The 23,881-nt window shown below is 39.7% G+C and overlaps 1 non-coding gene and 1 pseudogene across 1 annotated transcript; one reads left to right on the forward strand and one right to left on the reverse strand.

The window, feature by feature from the left end:
• Nucleotides 1-277: 277 nt before the first annotated feature.
• On the reverse strand, nucleotides 278-350 carry Trnaa-agc (transfer RNA alanine (anticodon AGC)). Its single transcript has one exon. It is a non-coding gene; the product is annotated as a tRNA-Ala (tRNA).
• A 5,324-nt stretch (nucleotides 351-5,674) lies between these two features.
• LOC144252281 (sodium/calcium exchanger 1 pseudogene) lies at nucleotides 5,675-7,477 on the forward strand (annotated as a pseudogene).
• Nucleotides 7,478-23,881: the final 16,404 nt, after the last annotated feature.

The following is a 23,881-nucleotide window of genomic DNA, read 5'->3' on the forward strand; positions in this document are numbered from 1 at the left end:
GAAAGACAATATGTAGAACTACTGAATAAAGTACACAGCATATAGAAGTAGTTAGTGCAATACAGGAAAATAAAATAGAGAAAAGGGCTGGCAGATATATCACATGACCTTTTTCCAATAACTTATTCATTATCCTAAGTCTATTTTTTTTTCTGGTCACATTACCTGGTTCTTACCCCAGTTAATTCCCTTGCTGAACAGTTTAGCTGCATGATTTCTTTTTTTTTTAAGATGTTTTGTTTTTTTAGTTATAGGTGCACACGATATCTTTATTTTTATGTGGTGCTGGGGTTTGAACCCAGTGCCTCATGCATGCTAGGCAAGTGCTCTACCACTGAGCCACAACCCCAGCCCCTAGCTGCATGATTTCTGACCTGGGACAGGATCCTCAATCCAGTTTTGTTAGTTTGGGAAGAAGGACTTGAGCCCCTCACAAGACCTCCCATAGACCACTTCCCTACATGACTTGTTCCAATTTATCATTCAACAGAGAGAAAACTTTCTGGGGAGGGTGGGGAGAGAAAGAAATCAAAATAAAAAGTTTTAAAAGGTAGTAGCAGAGAGGACTGTGGAAACTAAGTTTCTTTCTGAAGTCTGGCTCTGGTCTGATAGATGAGGCTGGGAGCCAGAGGAGTATTTGAATGTTAGATGAGATGGTCTCATGTCACATGAAAAATGTCTTCATCCTCTGGCATCATCTCTTTGTCTAGAAGCAATGAGAAGTACTTGCATCAGTTATGGGTAAAGATTTATACTTGCTTTCATGTTGCCTTAGAAATAGATTAATTGCTTAGCTCTGAGGCTTTCAGTCAGCAAGAATTACATAGAAGGGAATTCGAAGTCCTGATGAAGGCGAGTCAGGGAGTTCCTTGGAATAACCCCACTGCCAATCAATAGAATGGGATTAGGCCATCCAGTGTGAGGGCTGGTGAGGACACCAGCAAATTCCTTTCCTCTGAGTCAGGTACTTCTTGTTAGTTAAAACTAACCCCAGTTTCCTGTGGGGAGCAGGCACTCTGCTGCCTCACTCCTCTTTGGGCCCCTCTGCAACTGAGGTTCTTCCTTATGCTTTACAAAGCAGTTTGATAAACACCTATCTTGTAGGCATGTGTTTCTCTGCCTTGTAACTATGATTTCTCCCTTCATCACAGGGGGCTGGATTACTGGCAGCCATGTATCTCTTTACCATCTTTTTAGTCAGTGTCATTAAAATTTATTATTTATAGGTGATAAAGTTGTTTTGTTTTAAAATAAATAGTGAGTAGAAGATAATTCAGGTATTCTTGAAACTTACTGGGCTGAAGACTCATTTTGATGATGAAGTGGGTATTCCTAAGTGATCCCTTGACATAGACATAGAGTTGATCTGAATCCACCAAAGAAATCAGCTACCAGCCTTTAGTAGATCAAGGCAAAAATGTAAGAAAGCCAGGCAGCAAACCAACATACCTGTGGCCTCTGTTCTTATCTTCCTGCTTAATTTTCATGGAAAATTTATATATATATATATATATATATATATATATATATATATATATATATATATATAAATTTATACACACACACACACACACACACACACACATCCCTCAGGGGAAATTGGGAGGGTTAAGTAGAACTTCTGGAATCTTATAATGGAAGAGAGAAAATAGAGGTAAAAAGAAACTCCTTTAGATAACACTTCTCCCACATCCTCACAAGCATTTGGATTCAGTATTCATTAAATACAGAAAGCAACCAAAGTCCAGAGAGTTCTTCCCGGCTGCTTTATTGCCAATAACTTACATCAGTGTTTTTTGTCCACTGGTTTCACAAATTATAATGCTGTCACTTTTTTAATATAAATGTGATGATTTTTGGTAACCTCAGCAGCCCCTCTCCTTTTTCCCCAATATTGACAATGGATTTTCACCAATCCATCCATTTTTACACATCTGGTCCTCATTTGGCTAAAAACATATTGTGAGATGTGGGCTAGGGCAGAGATGGAGGTCAGGACTTTTTCTTGGCTGACCTAAGAGAGAGCCCTGACTGTGCATGCAGGAAAAGGTTGCCAGGCAATTGCTAAAGGGCAGGGAGCATAGGGCAGCTGTCTCTAGGAACATGCCAGCCCTCATGCTATACACCACAGTCATTGATGCTTGTCTGCTTGAGTCTCTAATCCATAAGATAAAAGCCAGTCTGTTGGAAACCTTCCATGAGACTATTGCTAACTGGGCTCTCCTAACCTGCATAGAAGCCAAGAGACTTTCAATGGGCTAGTTCAAGCCCAAATCCAACAATTGTCCAGCATTACTTTACCAACTATCAGGGATGACCTAATGGAACAGTTAATGGAAGCAGACCAGGATGTGAATCTTAGTTTGCTCTCTGTATGATTTTGAACAAGTTCTTAACTAGTCTACTCCTCAGTTATCCCACTTTGAAAATGAGTGTCTACTGGATAGGGCTATTGTTAGTGCACTACCCTCTGCACAACTCCAGGAGGTGCTGTTTGCAAAGACCAAAATGGAAATAGAAACACTAAAAGTTGTGTGACACAAAAGTGCTTGTTATTAGAAATATTAGATGTAACTGATACATGTAAAGAATTTAACACGATGTCATAACAGTTTTAAGAAAGGAATTCAATATTAGTCTCTCAAGAAATTGTGATTTGTTATACTTTTTTGAACCTTGATTCTAAGAAGGAAAATGTTTTGAGGAAAGAACACAGTCTGCAAAGGCCTAGAAGTAAGAAAGTGCCTTATGTAGGGAATTAAAAGAATTTCTGCATTCAGGAGCACAGAGGTTAGATCATACAGGGTCTTGAGCAGACTATTGAGGGGTTTTACCACAGGACATGAGGCAAAATATAGCCACAGTGTAAGATCTGTTTCTTAGCAAGTTCAATTTGGCTGAAATGTGAAAAATAGAATGATGAATTTGGCAGTGATTTGAAGGAGTGGTTAATTATATCAGGCTTGGAGACAGACACAGGTTTGAATCTTTCTTCAGTGTTTACTCTCTCTGTTCAGTACTGTTATTTATTACAAATATTTAACCTTTCTGATCCTTATCAGTCTCCAAGACATTTTAAGTTTCCAGTCTACTAAAAGGATAACTACAAATGTTTCTTCTCCATTTTAAATGCTAGCTGTCTGCTCTTTCATTTTTGAATACTTGCCAGGCATTGGGATCATTTAGAAATCAGATCTTAATATAGTAGGCAGGAGCTGGTCTCCTTATTTCCTCTCATCCCCTACAATCTCTCTACTAAACCAGGAGAGAGCCTGTTCTAAAAGGAAAACTAGATATGACTCTCTGGTCAGAACCCTCAGGGATTCCTGTCTCTCTCCTCGTCAAAGCCAATACCTTACAGTGGCCTCAGTGACCCCGTGATCCCTTCCCTTTGCATTCCCACTCCTGCATGGCCCTTCCTCCACACTGGTTTCTCTGCACCATTACCATCAGGACCTTTGTACTTTGTCATAATACTCTTCCTGCAATACCCACAAGGTTTGATCATTTGCTTCCTTCAGGACTTTGCTCAAATGTTTTCTTATCAGAGACGCCTTCCTTAACTGTAAAATCATGCTAATTTATGTGTGCATGAATACACACACACACACACACACACACAAACACACACTGTCCTTCTTAGGTTGATTCTGCCCTTCCCCCATTGTACCACTTTTTACCACCTGACATTTTATTTATGCCTTAGAAGACAAGAGACTTTTGTTTTATTCACTGGTGAATTCTTAGGTATAGAAGAGAGCCTAAGGAGTCATTCTAAAATTCATATTAAGCACATATAAATAACTGTGGAAAAAAATTGATGCATAAGGAACTTGGAACTAGATCTCCTATTTTTCTTGCAGACAAATTGAATGTTACCTTGTTTTAAGCAGGGATCCCACAAACCACCCAATCCCTGCAAGGCTAAACAAACAGACACACGTTGATCATGAACTCTTGCAATGCTTTTATAAATGTGTTTCTTTCATTTGTTAGCCTTTTACCCTCTCCTGGACTTCTTCAATATGGGAGAAATATGAAAGAAGCCTATCTCCCAATAGAGATGACCTAAAGAGGGCTTGAGGCCATGGTGGGATCTCCAAGGGTCTTCCAGAATGTGCTGGCCACAGGGATACTCCTGGGACCTGGGAGTAGTTTTCAGTGCAAGCCATCAGCAGCAAACATAGGCAAACGTGGGTGGCTCTCAGCCAGCGTGGAGCTGAGAGCCTCTCACCCAGCTCCTCTTTTAATGTTTTCTAGGCCACAGGGCTATGTTCTGACTCAGGACTGCTTTCCTATCTGTGTGCTATGGATGTCATCACTGGCCTCCTTTGAAGCCTTCCAGATCTTCCTGTATTTCAGTATCCATTCTCTACCCCTTTTATCCCAGTCCTGATGCTCCAGGTCCTAGAAGCAGAGGTGATGTGAGGTCAGAACAGAGTTTTGCATGATCTGGTGGTTGAATTTAGGGCTGTGGTCGCTCTGTCCACTACTTTGCTTGCCATTCTCTGTGCTCCTCCATGACTCTGTTGCCATATCTCTAATTACCTACACCCCTTCATCATATATACTTTGTGGTTACTCTTGCTATGCCAAATAATCTAATTTAGATGGAATCATTGCTCCTGCATATTTTAGTCACTTGAGCCCACTATAGAACCAATGTGTATTTTGGAATGACCATGGAAAGTATGACATTGACACTGAGAAGGAACATTTTATGGCTGGTAATGCTGATTTCACAGCCTGCCAGGGTCTTACACACAACCAGGCCTGGACCTGGTTATCTCTTCTCTCTGTTGGGGAGAGCCTGTAGATTGTAAAGCAGGCTATGTATACAAATATGAAGGGCTATTCTCAAAGTACTAGATGCCCAGTTGCTAATATATCAGGAGACCCTGGTTGCTGAAAATTAGGAGGAAATGTGCTCTCATCAAAACATGCTTTTAAAACCTGTACTTAATGTGTGGAAATATTGCATTACAGTGGAATTTTTTTTCCTCTTGAGAATAAATACCATTGAGCTTTGATTGCAGGCAAACCTAGAGATTTCTCTGTTTCCAAGTCAGTTTAGAGCAGTAGGGTGTGATTTCTTGAAATACAGTGTAAGGTGTACTTCCAAATTTAAGATCATCACCACGCCTTGTTTTGGTAGTTGTTTTTCCGAGTCTGAATTTCAATGCACGGATATTAATAAAGTGATTTTCTCCATGAAAAATGTCCTTGAAGATAATGAACTAACCAAAATTTAAAAGAAAAAATCTGCTTTAGCAACAAGGAGGCAATTGTTTAATGCTTCAAAAGTTTTGTTTATCTTTCTTGTTGCCCATTAGTATGCATAAATGTGTGCTTAATTAGGCCAGGCTTAAAATTGAACTTTTCATTTCCAGGAAGTCAGTTGTGAGTCTTGCTCAGTGGATGGAATTACATGTAGAAAATTCACAAACAGAGAGATCAAATTGTAAATTTCACAAAGGATTGCTTAATCACTGACGGAGTCAGGTTAGTGATGATTCACCAGAGATGTTGTGATGGTCAAACATACACAAATTTTTGTTAAAGGTATTAATCATGCTTTGGATTTGGATCTAATAATGTGATTTTTTTCTACCCTCCCTGCCCCCATCTTCTTTTTACCAACAGGTCAGAACAGTTGGACGTCTCCTTGTACAACATGCCTCAGTTAAGCCTCTCAGCCATGTTTTCAATGGGATTTCATCTGTTAGCTCTGATGTCTTTCTTATTTTCCCACATGGACCATATAACTGCTGAGACTGAAATGGAAGGAGGAGGAAACAATACCGCTGAATGTACGGGCTCATATTTTTGCAAGAAAGGGGTGATTTTGCCTATTTGGGAGCCCCAAGACCCTTCCTTCAGAGACAAGATTGCTAGAGCTACTGTGTACTTCGTGGCCATGGTCTACATGTTTCTGGGAGTCTCTATCATTGCCTACCGGTTCATGTCCTCTATTGAAGTCATCGCTTCCCAAGAAAAAGAAATAACCATAAAGAAACCCAATGGAGAGACCACCAAGACAACTGTGAGGATCTGAAATGAGACTGTATCCAACTTGACCTTGATGGCCCTGGGATCTTCTGCTCCTGAGATTCTGCTTTCAGTTATTGAAGTGTGTGTCCATAACTTCACTGCGGGAGACCTGGGGCCCAGCACCATTGTGGGAAGTGCTGCCTTCAACATGTTCATCATCATTGCACTTTGTGTTTATGTGGTCCCTGATGGAGAGACGAGGAAGATTAAGCATCTGCACGTGTTCTTCGTGACGGCAGCCTGAAGCATCTTCACCTATACCTGGCTGTACATTATTCTGTCTGTCGTCTCTCCTGGTGTTGTGGAGGTCTGGGAAGGTTTGCTTACTTTCTTCTTCTTTCCCATCTGTGTGGTGTTCTCCTGGGTAGCAGATAGGAGGCTGCTGTTTTACAAGTATGTCTACAAGCGGCATCGGGCTGGCAAGCAGAGGGGAATGATCATTGAACACGAGGCGGACAGGCCATCTTCCAAAACGGAAATCGAAATGGATGGGAAAGTAGTCAACTCTCACGTTGACAATTTCTTAGATGGAGCTTTGGTTCTGGAGGTTGATGAGAGGGACCAAGATGATGAAGAGGCTAGGCGAGAAATGGCGAGGATTCTGAAGGAACTGAAGCAGAAACATCCAGAGAAAGAAATAGAGCAGTTAATAGAATTAGCCAACTACCAAGTCCTAAGTCAGCAGCAAAAAAGTCGAGCATTTTACCGCATCCAAGCTACTCGCCTGATGACCGGAGCTGGCAACATTTTAAAGAGGCATGCAGCTGACCAAGAAAGGAAGGCTGTCAGCATGCATGAGGTCAACACAGAAGTGGCCGAAAAGGACCCGGTGAGGAAGGTCTTCTTCGAGCAAGGGACATATCAGTGTCTGGAGAACTGTGGTACTGTGGCCCTGACCATTATCCGCAGAGATGGGGATTTGACCAACACTGTGTTCATTAACTTCAGAACAGAGGATGGCATGGATAATGCTGGGTCTGATTATGAATTCACTGAAGGAACTGTGGTCTTCAAACCTGGCGAGACCCAGAAGGAAATCAGAGTTGGCATCATCGATGATGTCATCTTTGAAGAGGATGAAAATTTCCTTGTGTACCTCAGCAATGTCAAAGTATCCTCTGAAGCTTCAGAAGATGGCATCCTGGAAGCCAATCATGTCTCCACTCTTGCTTGTCTCGGATCACCCTCCACGGCCACTGTAACCATTTTTGATGATGACCACGCAGGCATCTTTACTTTTGAGGAACCTGTGACTCATGTGAGTGAGAGCATTGGCATCATGGAGGTGAAGGTATTGAGAACATCTGGAGCTTGAGGAAATGTTATCATTCGCTATAAAACCATCGAAGGGACTGCCAGAGGTGGAGGGGAGGACTTTGAGGACACTTGTGGAGAGCTGGAATTCCAGAACGATGAAATTGTGTAAGTTCTTTTTATATGTTTATGTGTATGGTTGAGTGAGTGCATAACTGCAAGAGTGTGTGCATATTTTTAAACCAAATGGCATAAAAGGAACGGAATAGTTATTATGGAAGACACCTTTCAAAGTATCAGTCCTTGTTTGGGTGACACCTATCAATTGGTACTAGACACAGATCTTAATTTGACATTGAGATCTTTTTTTTCTTTTGTCTTTTTTACATATTCAAGTACACTGTAGGCCATGATAAAATGAAGCCTGTGACGTAAGTTAGCAGATCATTTAAGATGGGTTGAAAATTCTGTATTCTATTTTGGATCACACAGTATATATACAGAAAAGGAATATTTAACACATCACAAAAGGTTCCTATCTTCATTGCTGAGTACAAATTGGGAAAGCCCAAAAAAGAAACACCTCTAAAAAGAATTTCGTGGCTACTAGGACTGAGTGGAAATATTTCTGTGGTTTTCATCTGACATTGTGGTTTTATGACAATATAATGTTTCTGCTTGTATGCTAGTGTTTAATTATGACTTAATGACCAACCCTGCTTCTTCAGTGTTATGCTATCAGGAGAAGAGGATATATCTATTATTTATTTCCAGTATGGTTTTACTTTGTATGATTACATAAACCCTTTTACCCTGCTCATATAGTGATGAGGAGAGAAATACGACTCTGTCCAAGCATCCTAGTTGATGGGGAACAGGTCAGAGAAAGAAGTAGGGAGCAATTTACTCTCCCTATTGGCACTTTACAGTTGTAATACTGAGTGTTATGAAGTGATTCTTCCACTGAGAGAGACATTCCTCCTTCCTTGCCTTAGAGAGGGCTTTGCACTTAATTCACTAGAAGAAGCCAGGGAATTTGACTCAAGGACCAGTGTCCAAGAATGAGGGAGGGAACGAGGTAAAGAGAAAAGGAATAAGATAAATGAAGGAAGGAGGGATGAAGAAGAACTAGAAACTGTGTTATCACTGTATTATCTACAGTGTAACAAAGGATATTATGGTGAATGATTGTTTTTGAAGCATTTACAACTTAGGAATTTCAAGAAAGAGAAATAAATATATTAACTATAATTAGTTTTTAAAAATGGTTCTAGTGGTATATAATATGTTCGAATGGCAAGATACATGCTCTCCAAGTATGAAATTTCTCCTCTTGAATATGTAGGGGAAAAAAAAGATGGGGGGATGATCAGAGGGAACAGGTTTTCTTGAAAAAGCTTTCCAGGGTCCTTACATCTCTTTGCCATTATGTTAAATGGATGTGAAGTTACTTAGTACAGTATCACAATGAAGTTCAGCAAAGCAGAGATTATAATATCCATCTTCTGATGTGTGTAGGTGGGCAACAGTGTTTGATGAATATCTACTTTATGTTGGCTCTTATGTTGATAATGTTCCACTTACTGTGATGGGTTTCACTGGGACACTTATGTTCCTGAAAGACAGGATATAGTAGCAAATTAGTGTCCTGAATATGCAAGAAAAAAAGGTTATTGAATGTGATTTTTCCCAGGTTAGTGCACTTAACCCTTATTCCTTTGCTAGGAATTATTTTGCATTATATTTTCTGATCATTTCAATTATTGAGCCTTCCCGTAGTAGAGAGCACTTGGAATCTATGTGAAAGTGTAATGTACTCACAAGGGTAGCCCTTAAATATAACTAAAGTGGTGCTTTGTTTTCCTCATTTGTTTGACTTAGGATGTTTTCTCATGAAAATTTTATGTTGCTTTCTCACAAGAATAATGGCTCTCTACTTATTTAGTTGAGAGTCAAGCTTTCCCTATCTACTTTGCTATCCAAGATTTGTATCAAACCATAAATAAATAATCTTATTTTAGGTGGCATATGTAGAAGAAGAAGGTTTTATAAAAAGATTGACAGTGATTCAATGGAATAATTTATTTTGCCAACTCCCATTAAAAACACTCACCCTATTGAATTAAATTGATTAAAGAAGGAATATTGCCAAACTCCATCTTTTTTTTAAGAGAATCTCTTTTTTATTGGTTGTTCAAAATCTTACAAAGCTCTTGACATATCATATTTCAAACATTAGTTTCAAGTGAGTTATGAACTCCCATTTTTACTCCAAATACAGATTGCAGAATCACATCGGTTACACATTCACCTTTTTACATAATGCCATACTAGTAACTGTTGTATTCTGCTACCTTTCCTATCCTTTACTATCCCCCTCCCCCACCCCATCTTCTCTTTCTATCCCATCTACTGTAATTCATTTCTCTCCTTGTTTTTTCTTCCAATTCCCCTCACAACCTCTTTAATGTAGTTTTTTATAACAATGAGGGTCTTTTCCATTTCCATGCAATTCCCCTTTTCTCTCTCTTTCCCTCCCATCTCGTGTGTCTGTTTAATATCAATCTTTTCTTCCTGCTCTTCCTCCCTGCTCTATTCTTAGTTGCTCTCATTATATCAAAGAAGACATTTGGTATTTGTTTTTTAGGGATTGGCTGCCAAACTCTCGTTTTTTTTAATGGATTATTTTTCCTTTGGTGATCATGTCCAATGCCAGGTCCGTATAGTCAGATTCAAGCACAAAGGAGTTTTTCATTCTGCAATGAAGTTGCCTCTGTAGACTCAACCCCCAACTTATCTTCAAGAAAGATTTGATATCTCCTCCATAGCACAGTTCATCTTAGAGGTAGTTTTCTTCAAAACCTATCATACATAGATAAGGGCTCTTGACACAGCTGAGCTTTATTAAATACAATGAAAAATCTTCTTGTTTGATTATTTAATGCTGTACATTAAAGTCAGGATTGGTGATTCTTTTCAGGGTGCTATAAAGAGATTTGTACAAAAGCGTTGGATTTAAAGGTTATCTAATTTTAAGAGTCTATAAATCAAGGTAGACACAGTCCAATCTGATCAGGGATCGAGACTAAGTGGCAGCCCAGCTTTATTGATTCTTTGACTACAAAAACAAAAGAAATTCTCATTTTTTTAAAAAAATTCTTTTCAACATGTATTCATTTTTCTAACAAAAAATTAAATCCAAAATAACATTTTAAGTTACATGGAACCACAATCTTTGTAAATGTAGGACAAAACTAAAATATTAACTGTTAGTCTAAGTTAGATTACGTTGGTGTCCCAGCATCTAATAACTTTTGTCAAAAGTGCATCAACATTTTAGTTTGTAGGTAAAAGTGTTAAGGATTCCTAAACATTTATCTTTTTTTAGGGTAGAATAGATCATTTAATTTTATAAGGATGTCTGTATCTACTTATTCATATTCTTACATAAATTCTTTGAATTACTTCAAATTGACCTTTTTAAGATGAAAATGTGTATTTCAGAAAAAAAGCACTGATAAAACAGATTCTCAGTAAAATAAAATTTTAAAATTATAATGCAAAACCCCACTTAATAGATAAAAATTAACAACTATCATATGCTTTTGTGAAAGCACAATCAATGAAAAATCCTAAATCCATGACAACTAATTTTAACTTCTCAGCATCATTCAATTAGGGAATTCAACAAGGAATTCTGTATAATGTTAACAGCTAATAAAAAACAAATCAAGAATATGTTAATTTGATTTGTGGTTTGGTAGGTGATATCTACAAATTTGAAATGCTACTAATGATTGTTCTTTAATGATACTATTTCAGTAGTACTAATTATTACAAAATATTGCTTGGTCTTCCAAAGTCTAATATTAACTGTTCTGGAAAATGTTAAGGTTAATTCATTAATGTAGCTACAACTCAAATTTAATTGCTTAGTTATAGCTCAATAATGATATCATTTCAGAAGATAATTGAAAAAAATGAGGATTTACTGTGATATATTTAAAACAGAGTTGAGAAAACTATGTAAGTTGGAAAATTTACATATTGCTTAGCAAATCAGTTTACTACAGGCTTTCTAGTCATAGAAAAATGTATTAAACAATGTGTCAGCCCAGTATTAATTTTAACAACTGTTACATTTTCAGGTGTGGTTGTAACTTCATTAACTCTAAGAGATGTAATATGCAAGGCATCTATCTCAACAAATACAGCTTTCTTACATTGAATATTTATATACTGTTTTTGAACAAAGGATTAAAAAATAAATAAAATTTTAGTGTAAGTCCTATCAAATTATTATTATATTATTATCATTATTATTATTACATTCCATAGGAAACAAATACTGGTTTTGGCAGTTTATATACCGGTGTTCATGTCTTGCCGTACAGCATTCTATGGAATAAATACTTAGCTATGTGATATGGCATGTAGCTTTATAATATGGTACAATAAGACCACCAGATACATAAAAAAATAAAGTAAAACTTGAAGTGATTAGAACAGAAGAACAATTGTGCATTGGGAAAAATCAGGAATAATGAAAAATTAGTACGTAGTGTCTTGAATCTGGCATATTAATATGAAATAATGAAATAATAAAAATAATGAAAAATTAGTACGTAGTGCCTTGAATCTGGCATATTCAGGATTTATTTTAAATTAGAAGAATTTCATTTAGACTATTACATTTAGACTTTTAAATTAAAGGCATATGATATTTTATACTGGCATAGAACTTTCCTAGGTAATGTGCTAATGTAGAAAATTTGGTTGCAATAATTTTAGCATTTCAATGGATTTCTGCTTTAGTGGATTATCTTTTCAGACCAGAATATTTATCTCTTTTGAGCCAAACCACATGTAGTATCATCTGAAAACCTAAATTATAACTGCAAGATGTTTTTGTAAATGCATATGTTTTCTGAATGCATTAGTCATCTTCCAAACAAAAGGAATCTATGTTTACCTGAGAGTGGAAAAATTAAATTGAAAATATTGGTGGACATGTGAACAGAACATCATAATTGTTTAGGAAGACAGCCTCTCCCACAATAAAAGCTACTGTATTTTTATAAGACTGGGATTAGCTCAGCCTGCAGAAAGAAGTGGCTACTAAGCTTCTTAGTAATGCCAAGGTCCCCCTCACAGTGCATCTCTTATCACCTCAACAGAATATCCCCTGGGCCTCCCAAAGAATACAGTCATCCTGTGAGTTCACTGTTCTTCCATTTTAAAGAGACCTTAGCATGACTACTTCTCTGTGTCTGCTTGAACCCTTCTTCTACTGTCTGTTTTGACATTTCTACTTCATTTCATGAGGACCATCACTTCTTCCAAGCTTCTGGATATCTACCCCAGCAACATAAAATAAATCATACCCTGGGGCTGGTCATAGTGTCACATACCAAAGATCCTAGTTACTCAGGATGCTAAGGCAAGTTTGAGGCCAGCCTCCTCAACTAACTGAGACACTATCTCAATAATTAAAAAAAGATAAAAATAAAAAAGGATGTAGCTCAGTAGTAAAGTGTCCCTGAATGTTGAAGAAAGAGAGAGAGTGCACCCTTTCCAGGGATTAAATGCTGTATTATGAGAGAATGCCCCCATAATGACAGTTCTTTATTATCCAGCTTTATATTCTGACCCATCAACCCAGAACTCTCAGGAGCCACTCTTGAACATACCCTCCACTGATACAGATGATTGAGGTCCTTTAACAGTCCCAATAATTCCCCAGTTGGGTCTTGCTGAGATAGATCCCTGGTAGTTGCTCCAGCAACCAGGAGAAAAGTTGGGAAAAGTCCTGAGAAAAACAGCATAGTTTTATAAAACATTTATTTTATTTGAGGCTTCTCCATATCTTTGAGTAAAGGGATTGAGGGATCCTATCTTCCAATAAAGGGGAAGACCCAGAAGTTTCAACAAAATCTGTCAGTTCAAGGTTCTCATCATAAACCCTGGGGTATACACTTCCTCTCAGGCCCTGACTTTGATTCAGTTTTTTAAAAGCTATACACTATAGAATGCATTCAAACACTATCAGAACTAATTATCATACTTACTGTCAGAAGATCAGCCAGCTGGCAGCTCAGTCTACATAGCTCCATGTGCAAAATTAACTTCTTCATTTGTTACACAGCCGTTGAGGTCTCCTGTTTCAGAGCTGGGTGGCTAACACCCCTACCCTTACAATTACCCAAGCTCAAGGCTCACATTTTTCTTCTGACTACTCTTTCTCAATCACTAAACTCTCAGTGTTGCACTTCTATTTGTAATTCCTCACAGCCTCTTTGGCAATTTCTCATTGTCATTGTCACTTCTGTCACTCCAAGTTATGTTCTCTGTTATTGATTATAATCTCCTTAACTGGTCTTGCTACCCTCTATGCAAGTGTCATATCCATCTTGCGTGTGACTGTCAGATTAGTCTTTCTACCACCTATGTCATAAGATGAGATCTTTCAAAACCCGCCAAGTATAATAAGTCAAGACTCACCCTTTAGAAAGTGACTTGATTCCCTTTATGACCTGATTCTAGCCTAGTTTTATGTTAAAAATTTTCTTATTTACAATGTCTTCTCTTCGTATATCTCTTTCTAAATTGTGTGATCTGACACCCCATGTTCCCTTCATCTTTTCCTGCTACTATTTCTCTACTTGCTCTGCTAGTTCTCATGTGCAAAATCCACTCCCCTCATCCTCCAGGACACAGCCACTGAGGGTTACCACTGTGTGGTTAAATGGCCAGACTCTAGAGCTGAACTGCAAACTATTTACTGGCAAGTTATTTAACTTCTCTATGCAGTGGTTTTTCTTAATGATCAAATAGGAGGAGGGAAGGGGAGAGAATGATAGAAGCTATATCACAGAGTTTTGCAAGAATCAATTTAGGCTTATGACAACACAAGCTTGGAATATGGTTAGCAATTAATGGAGATTGGCTATTCCTACTAACTATCCCTTTCTTCTTATAGTTTTCCCTGATGCTTCTAGGAGGAAATAGCCTCTTCCTTCTCTTATATTGTATAATAAAATCATTTCTATCCCTTTCTATCACTTCCTGCCATAGAATATTTATGTTGACAGACAGCCTATTTCTCCATAGTGTGTGTGTATATATATTTCAGTTCATCATTGTATATCCCAACTCCATAATTTAATGTATTCACCACTACATTGAGTGAATGGATTTTGGGTTGTCAGATTAAATTTAACCAGGGTAAGATCGATCTCTCTCTCTTATGCTAAGACATTGTGATGGCATCAGGAATGTCTCAGATCCATTGTAGTCTGATGGGACCACCACTGTGCCCACGATCTAGTCCACTGTTAACTGAAACATTGTTATGGGCACAGGATTATATATAAACTCAATCATCAGAGAGGGCTCATGGAAGGCTTACTAGTCTCATGTTTAGTGATACTTAATACGCCTGTGGAAACAGGTAACAAAGGGTGCTATGCAATATCATATCAGTCTTTGTGTCTTGAACTCTTACACTCAATTCATTCCAATAGAGATGGATCTAGAAAATGGGAATCTTGTCCAAATGGGGCAAGGAGATCACCCACACTGGAGGTTCAGGAAGGGCAATGCAGGATCCCTCCCCCATGGCTGCTGTGCACGGGGGACACTGAGCTTCAGAGTTGTAAAATAAGTACCTTTTGCATTTGCCTAATCAGAGTTTTATAAATGGCAAAGAGATTTCACATGCATGATCTCATCTGAGTTGGGTGGAAGCTGCTGTTTGCGCTTCTATCATTGGGACCAAAATACCTCATTGACTTCACTTTGCAGCAGGCAGAAGGGTGTGAGGAGCAAGCTGCACAGGTGGCTGGGATGGTGGGGAGCAGACCCTAAAAGTTCCTCTATTCTGAGGGGGGAAGGGCAGCTACCTCTGGAGAGTGAGCAGGAAGATGAGTGAAGCCCTGAGACAGTTGGATGGAAAGTCAAACTTGCTCTGCTCCTTTGGTGTGTCTCCTTAAGCCATATACAACTCCGATGGGAGGGGAGGGGAAGGCCCTGTGGATTTTGAGGCTCCTTTGGGGAAAATGCTGATTCTGCCTCCATGAGCAGTTCTGATGCTTAACAATTTACAGTATTTTATTTTCTGCAGCCAGACCTGTTTTTGCCTGCGGTTATCATTCTACTTTGATTTCCTCTTCAAGATAAAATCCTTTAGGAAACAGAAGCTGAATTATTATGTTCTCCCAAACCCCTTTTCTGGGTAGACATTCATATCTACTTCATTGAATCATTTGTGATACGACTAGGAGCTAGAGAGGAAGGCCAAGGTCAAAAAGGAAGACTAGAATCTGAGGCCTTTGAAGGCTGAGATCTTATGTGCCCACCTTGGAATTTCTAGCACAGTCTGGTACCAGCACATTTGTGTTTAATGACTCTGTGTTACATAGAAAATGAATGAAAGTCAACCGGGGGTAAGAAAATAGAGTTATATACCTAAGCTCATAATGCTTTTCTTTCCACAAGTTACCACTTTCTGGGCATTGTTTCTTGCATCACCTCTCATCTGGAGTCTCCGAATGCAATCCACATAATGGAGGAGAACAGCAGCCACAGTGTAATACAGTCCCACCTCTGAACACCCAGGCCAAGAGGAGGAACCTACACATTTGCACCATTGCACAGGCACTTCGGACTTTAAGAGAGGAACATCGATCTCAGGCTTGCCTCATGCATTCCTGGTATAGAGGACAGGCTACTGTCAAGAGGGACCTTCAATTCCTCACCAAGGAGAGGTCAGGAGACCAGTTTGTAACCTACCCAACCTACAGATTAGGTCACAGCTCTCCCAATCTAGTCATTTCACCTGTAGTAATACAGGAGCTTTGGGAGGACACCTCATATTCCAACCATAATGATTACCCTGAGTGATGTCACTGTGTGTCTTTTGTGTCCTGAAATTTCAGGACTCAAGGCTCTTAGGATCATGTGACCTCAAGAGGAAACTGTTGGTGAATCCACTGTGCATGGTTTGGGAAGCTGCCTTATTCCACAGGGTCACTTTTGGTTCCAATGTCAAGTTTAATTATGATTTCTCACACATAATTGCTGCTGCTATTTATCTGGAACATTGCTGGTTCCTTCTCCACATTACCTGTTGCCTCTGAGGACAATCAGATTTATTAGATTAGGAACAATGATCACCAAAGACCATTTACCACAGGCAAAATGTGAGGCAGCAGCAGGATTTAAAGAGATTTAACAGGCTCTTTTTCATTTCCATTCTGTATTTTATCGAGTATTTCAGTGGGAATTTATGTGGTGTGGATGTGGGATGGGATGGGGGAGGGCATTATGAGGAGTGGTGACGGATGGAAGGAAATAACTGACTGGCTTTGCTTAAGATTCATATGCTTCTGAGAACTCCACCCTAGAGAAGATAATAGCCATCTGTTCTTCAAGTCCACTGGGGAACGAGCGAGGGGATGTCGGTTAATATCATGGCAGAGGAGATCAAGGAACACAATGAATTTCACAACTGACAAGTTCCTAGGACACTGGAACCATTGACCAAGTGCTCTGTGAGTCGGGTGACATGCCCTTCTCTGGAGGCCATCAGACACATCTGTCCGAGGGAATATAAATGTGGTGCTACTCGGAGGGAGAAGAATGGACAAATTGATGGTTGGATTCCTGCATTCCAGTCTGGTAATATTTATTTTAAACCTCATTCCTGTCTGGAGGAGGGGGTTGAGAAGATATCCCACCCTGATTTTGAAGCAGTCTTTCTCTTTTCACTTAATTCTCATGGGAAGGAAAGAAGACAGGAAAAGCTTCTCGGGGAAGAAAGTGTCATTTCTTTACAGAAAAGGACATGTGGCTCATACTTCAGTTATTCATATAAACTCCGTGGATTTAAACATGTAAACATTTACATTGGAAAGGAACAGCAGCCGTGGTTTTTATCCCCCTCTCATAAAATGTGTGTGACGTGGGGAGTTTTGATTTTTCTCTTGACACATTTTAATGGTAACCTAAGAAAATGGGTTGAAGGACTGGAAGGACTTGAAAGGATCTTGAACATCATCTGGTGGATGAAGATGAGTCACTAAGAGGAGGAATGAGCTGAGGATCACCAGAGTCGGGCAGGAGAGGAGGAAACAGTATTGAAGCAGAACAGGAAGACTTGTGAAGTCTTGAACTCCTACAAAGAGAGGGCAAAATGCTGCCCTTAAGTTATAAAACAGAGAATGGTTCCAGTGATGGGCAGCGGCCTGCCAAAACTGGGAACCCAGGTTTCCCATTCAGGATGGAAGAGAAATGGAGAAGGAGAAATAGAAGCAATTAAATTATGTACCTCTTAAACTCGATAAGCATCACCTCAGCCCATACATGCCCAGGTAGCTCTGTTTCTTTGGAAATGCTCATGTTTACAAACTTGTAGGTATTTAAATAGTTCAGTTGCATTATCTACACATTGACTCCAAAACTGGAGATTAAAGGAACTGTGCTGGATTTATTGGGTAGAGCACACTGGCCTCCAAAGGAGAAACTTTTCAAAGGATTCTCTGTACTCTTTCACCTTCTCTCTCTCTCCCTTTCTCTTCTTCCCTTTCTTTATGTCTCTCTCTCTCTCCCCCTCCATCCCTCTCTCTCTTTCTCCCTCCCTCCCTCCCTCCCTCCCTTCCTTCCTCCCTCCCTTCCTTCCTTCCTTCCTTCCTTCCCTTCTTTCTTTCTGCCAAAAGTCTACAACTAAACCTATTAAGTGCCTTGAAAGACATAATTCTACTCTAATAACTAGTTTCTGCCATGGGACTGGTGGCCACATGTCCAACACCAATCTGTTCCTGTAAATAATTAAAACAAAATTACTTCAACCTAAAGAACTTCTTGTTTTCCAGGTATATTGAAAGGGCTTTCACCTTGATGTTGACTGTTTTTCTGATTTGTCTAATGATAATAACTATCCCTCTGCCCAAGGAAGAACACGGACCCATTTCTGGGTGCCAGGAGTCACACAGGCAGTCTGCACTCACAGGCAAATGCTCTACCGCTCTTTTGGTGACAGGATGGCTGAAGGATGCAGAGATCTAGCCTCCAGGCCAGGCTCAATCGTCAACCCCCTGGATGACTCAGATCTACAGTTTACCCGAGTCAGCACCTCTTTGCCTACTCATTAACAAACATCTCAAAGCATTTTGAATAAAATCCTAGCTAATGATCAAATGTCTTCTATTAGAGAACTCTTCAGGGACCATTCGAGTGTTGGTTTCTAAGACTTCAGGTGATTTCATACTCAGATGGCAAAGCAAAACCTGAGGTTGTGTAGGATAAGGGTCAGGGCACAGGCTTTGGAATCAGATCTTCCTTTTGTCACTTACCTGCTGTCCCTCTGTATCCCTCCCTAGCTGTGTCATACAACTTCTCAGTGCATTTCCTCAAATGTAAATTGTAATAGTGATTCCTTCTTAGTCCAAGTACTAGCAGCTGAAGAGAAAGAAGGTGTGGCATGGACTCCCAGTCTGGCAGAGGTGATGGGGAGAAGAAGCTGTGCTACAGGTGTCACATAGACCCATGCTATGCCATCTTCCTGTAGCCTGTGACTCTATCATCATTGGCCTAGTGCATTACCAGACTCTTCATGGGTCTCCATACACCATGTTTTCTTACCCCAATCCACCTGCACGCTGCTGTCAGATGTTGCTTGTGGCTTTGACCCAGAATGCCATGATCACAAACCTTTCCCTGTCTTCTTGTCCCTCTTCCCTATTCAGAGTCAGCTCCAGAGTGTCTCTGCCCTGGCCCTGCTCCAGGATCCTTCCTGCTTTCTGCACATGCTCTGTGAATCTCTGCTTCCATGTTCCTCTAACTCTTGCAAAATGCTTCCTTCTCCCTTTTGCCAATCCAAAAATCCACTCTAGATCTCAAGGCTCTGGGCAAATCATGTGTTGTTCCAAGAATTTGCCCACCAGTCACTACATGCCATGCCTATATCTTGTATCTCTTAATCACTTCTCCACCTGAAGTTACCTATACAGTTTAGCCTGTAGCTAGTCTCTAATTGTATCACATAATAACAGTAATAATTACAACTACTACCATCATTTATTCATCTCCTATTATGTTCTAGACAGATATGTTTTTATTTTAGTGCTCATATTAAATTTGCAAGGTAGGAATATTATCCTCATTGAAGTTAGTGTCTCAAATAATATTGTTAGTAAATATTATTTGAGGCAGGATTCAGTTCCCATGTGCCTGAGTGGGCTATGTTGTCTTTTCCCTGTTGGTAAACAAGGTAAACTTCCAGAGATTTAGCATAGGATGTGCATTCAGTAGATACTCAGTAGATCCTGGATGACTGGCTTAACAGCAAGGAGGACACAGCTTCCTTCGAATATGCCCTCCCTCAAGTCTCAACTTGGCAAGAGTGATAAGGAGGGGAGTGAATCTTTCCCCCTCCTCTCACCTCCGCATTTCTTCTGTACAATAGAAAAACGCGTGCAGAACAACGCGGTCAAGGCTGATTTAGGTATCAAAGAGGAAACATGTTCTCCGACTCATTTTTTTCCTTTCAAAGAGCAAGCACCTGTACTTGTCCCCTCCCTGGTTGACATTCCCAGCAACCAGGTAGGCTGGCATGACCAGCTCAGTTGAGCATTGCCCAGGCAGTCTGGGCTTGCTAGAGGTGCCAGTAACATAGTAGGGCTACAAGAAAGGTGTCCCAAGACCTACATCTGACCAAAAAGAGAACATGCCAGAGCACGCCAGAGTTTCCCCTCCTCAGTAGACTTTACCCCTGTGTCCTGAGTCAGTTACCTCCCTTCCCTCCAGCCACCTACTAGGTGTCACAAGAGACACTTCACGCACACTATCTCTTTCTGAAATCCTCACCATAAGCCCACCTGATCCTACCTGTTCATCTACAAAATGGGAATATTAGGTAACATACCACCCAAAGTCACCCAGAAAAGAAGGATGATTCTCACAGGTCAGTCCATTTCTACTGACCACTGTGCCACACTGTGTGCTTGGACCTCACACTAGGCGGCTTGGGTTCTCATTCAAGCTCAGTACACCACTCAGCTTGGAAATGCTCAGTTATTCCTCTTCAAAATACATATATGCTAACCACCCAGTGAACCTGCTTCTCAGGTTACTTTTGGGAAAATGTGTGCAATTATATACAATAAATAGAACACCCGATGGGATGAGAGATAATGATTGTTTATTTTCTATTTATGTATCTGCACACTTATATCTCGCCTCTTTAACTACCCTAAGATGTTTGAGGCGGTGGCCACAATGTATGCATTTCCCATAACCTTCCCTGACTGTACAGCTTGAAGAATCCAGAAGGTGCTCAAGAAATACTGAGGGTGTAACATGTTCAGAATCCAGTGGGTGGGCCCAGCAGGTTGGGAGGCTGAGGCAGGAGGATCAGGAGTTCAAGGCCAGCCTTAATAATTTAGCAAGGCCAAAAGTAACTCAGAAAGACCCTGTCTCTAAATATATATATGGGTTGGGGATGTGGCTCCATTGTAAAGTGCCCCTGTGTTCAATCCCTGGTACCAAAAAAGACCAAAAAAAATTAGTGGGATGCTAAGGTTTCACACCTCTAAGCTCAATGCTTAGTGGGGCCCAAGACAGAGAGTTGAGTCCTTGTTTGTTGTTTCATTGTAAAGGACTCTATGGACAATCATGTTTTTCTGCAGTTTTCTAGCTCCCCTTCTCCAAAAAAAAAAAAAACAAAAAACAAAAAACAAAAAGAACTCCCCCAAACCAGTTTTCCAACAAAAGCCAAGGTGAACAGGTTGCCAGTAGTTTAGGATGTTGGATGGTTTCTTGCTCTAAACTAATAGAAATTTTCATTTTATAAAATTTTCAAAAATTTCCCAAATATTTTCATAATAGTTTATAAAATAATACCAGTTAAGATGTCCAAGGAATATTGGTAAGGAAGCTGCATAAAACCAAAAACTATGATCTTTTTGGTTTTAAATTCCAATGTGAATTGGCCTGAAAGAGAAATTGAAAGCAGAGGTTAGTTAGGTTCTGAGATGACAGTACTCATTCTTCAAAACACTTACAGTACTTTTTTGACTCTGCTTTGTTTGCTCTTTCCCAAAACTATGTGAGTTAGTTAAGACATGGATTATCTCCATTTTAGAGATGAATATCCTGTAGTCTAGATTGGGAAGCAGCTGCCGAACCCTGGTAGAACCTCTGCCTTTAGCTGCAGCCCAGGTCCTCAGGCAGGTGGAAGAGAAGGGCAGGTCAGACTGGGGTGGAGGCAGGCCAGGAAGGGAGATGGTAGGCCCTGCAGTTGGGCGTGCTGCCTGTGGGGCAGGACTCTTCCTCCATCTGCTCCCTGCTCAGGACCTCTTTGTCCCAGCTGGCTGGCTGGCTTTGAGCTCAGCACTTAGAAGGTCCCCTCTTGTTTCCAAGTTGGCCATTTATTGGCGGGAGTTAGGTGCCAGAGTTTGCTGCTGGTGACTGCTCTTTCTCAGCACTCTCCTGTGGTGTCATATTTTCTCAATTTGTTCTTAAATTCATTTTACTGACCTTCCCAGAACTCTCTAATCCCTTCTCAGGTCAACAAAAGGGGGTTTACCGAGAACTCCGACACTGCATTAGATATCACCAAATTTCACCAAACCTGGGGACCCCACTCTGTAACCACATGAGCTTCGTAGGCTGCTTCAGTGCATCTCTCCCACTCACCTCCTGGTAACAGCTGAGGTAACAAAGACTTAGGTGCATTGAGAGATTACTGCCTATGAGCTTGTAGAGAACCCTCATTTCCAGCTTTGCACATCCTGTTTCCCGGTGCATACCTAATATCCCTTCCATGGCACCCTCTTTTAGAAGATGCATTCTGTATCTTGCTTAGGAAATTCCAATGCCTTTGTCCATGTTTCTTCCTCTGCTTGAAATGTCCTTCCCTACAGAAAATTCCTGTCTTAAAAATTAGTCTGTCATTACAGCTTCTCTGAAGCCTCCACCCAAGTGAGTCAGATGAACTTCTCTTTTTTAGTGTGTGTGTGTGTGTGTGTGTGTGTGTGTACATTGTGTGTGTGTGTGTGTGTGTGTGTGTGTGTGTGTGGTTGGGCAGATTGGAGAGCCTTGATCTGTTTTCCTTATCAGATTGAAGGCAGATTTGCATCTTTTGTTTTTTTTCTTTAAAGTTCACTACTATCAAGGTCAAGGTTGTGCTTAATGTTGAGACTTCCATATGTGATACTATATGACCAGCCGTCTGGGGAGAGCATGGAAGCTGCACATCAGAAAATTCAGGACACCTTTCCCTGAAGGGAGTAAAGGCACCATGGCCAAAGACTGCTCCACAATCCTCCTAACGGTACCCTATCAGCTACTAATCTTAGTAGCTAATACACAACAACTACAAATATCACATAGCATGTCACTCTAGTGTGATTTCTCTCAACTAATGAATTTCATGTAATAATGCTTATTTATTATAATATAAATATATTATATTGTTCAACAACAATAATAAATATTTATTAGGCTCATGCTAAGACATTTATGGGTATTATTCATTGAATACTTATAACTGCCTTGCAAGGTGAAAATTATCATTCATTCATTCATTAGATGAAGAAATTGAGGCTCAGCAAATGTAAGCCACCTATAAAAGAGAAGTAGCTGAACAACAAAGAGCCACCTGATAACTATATCTAGATTCCAGGGCTCAGAGTGAGCAGATCAGGGTTAACAGCTCTCATTACCATCTGCTGCCCGAGTAAGGCTGATTTTGCTTTCATTGCAATGTTCTTCTGGGCACAGCATGCTCATAGAATTTTACTTAATTAATATTATTCCCAAATGAAGATGAAATTGATATAAAAGTAGCATATGTTTGCTGTAAAACATTCGAATGATACGAAAAATATAGAGAAGACTGATATACAATGATTTCTACACCTTGAGGTAATTACTGCTAATAATGTGGTGAGCCTAATTGGGTGCTTTTCTGTGAGTATTATGCACACATATATCACATTTTCCTTAAGTGGAATAACAGTACATGTGTTTTGTACTCTTTTTTTTTGTCTTAGTTTATGGTAGCCATATTTCCACTGTTAAGGTATACAAACCCATATCATTTTTAATGAGTGGAAGTATTTCAATAAATGGATATATAGTAGCCCTCCCTTTATCCACATGGGATGTATTCTAAGACCTTCATTGGATTCCTGACACGGAATAACAATAAACCCTATAACTAAGTGCTTTTTAATATTAATTATGTGTTTATTACACACTGTGGCCATAACATTTACAGTTTAATTACAACAAAAGAACTAGCACAGATTTTTTTTCCTCCATATCTCATGGATTGAACATTTTTTCTTACCATAGATATTAAAAATCTCAGCATACAATGTTTTTCTTTCCTATTAAGAACTTTCACATTTCACCAAAAGGAAGCACTTTACTGCCTCTTTTTGGCATATTCAAATTGCCAGAATCACCACTCTTGCACTTTGGGGTCATTATTAAGTAAAACAAGAGCTACTGGAACACAAACACTGTGATAACTTCACAGTGGATTTGATAATTGAGATGCCACTAAATGATT

The sequence above is a fragment of the Urocitellus parryii genome, unplaced genomic scaffold, assembly GCF_045843805.1.
Source record: "Urocitellus parryii isolate mUroPar1 unplaced genomic scaffold, mUroPar1.hap1 Scaffold_40, whole genome shotgun sequence".
NCBI lineage: Eukaryota > Metazoa > Chordata > Mammalia > Rodentia > Sciuridae > Urocitellus > Urocitellus parryii.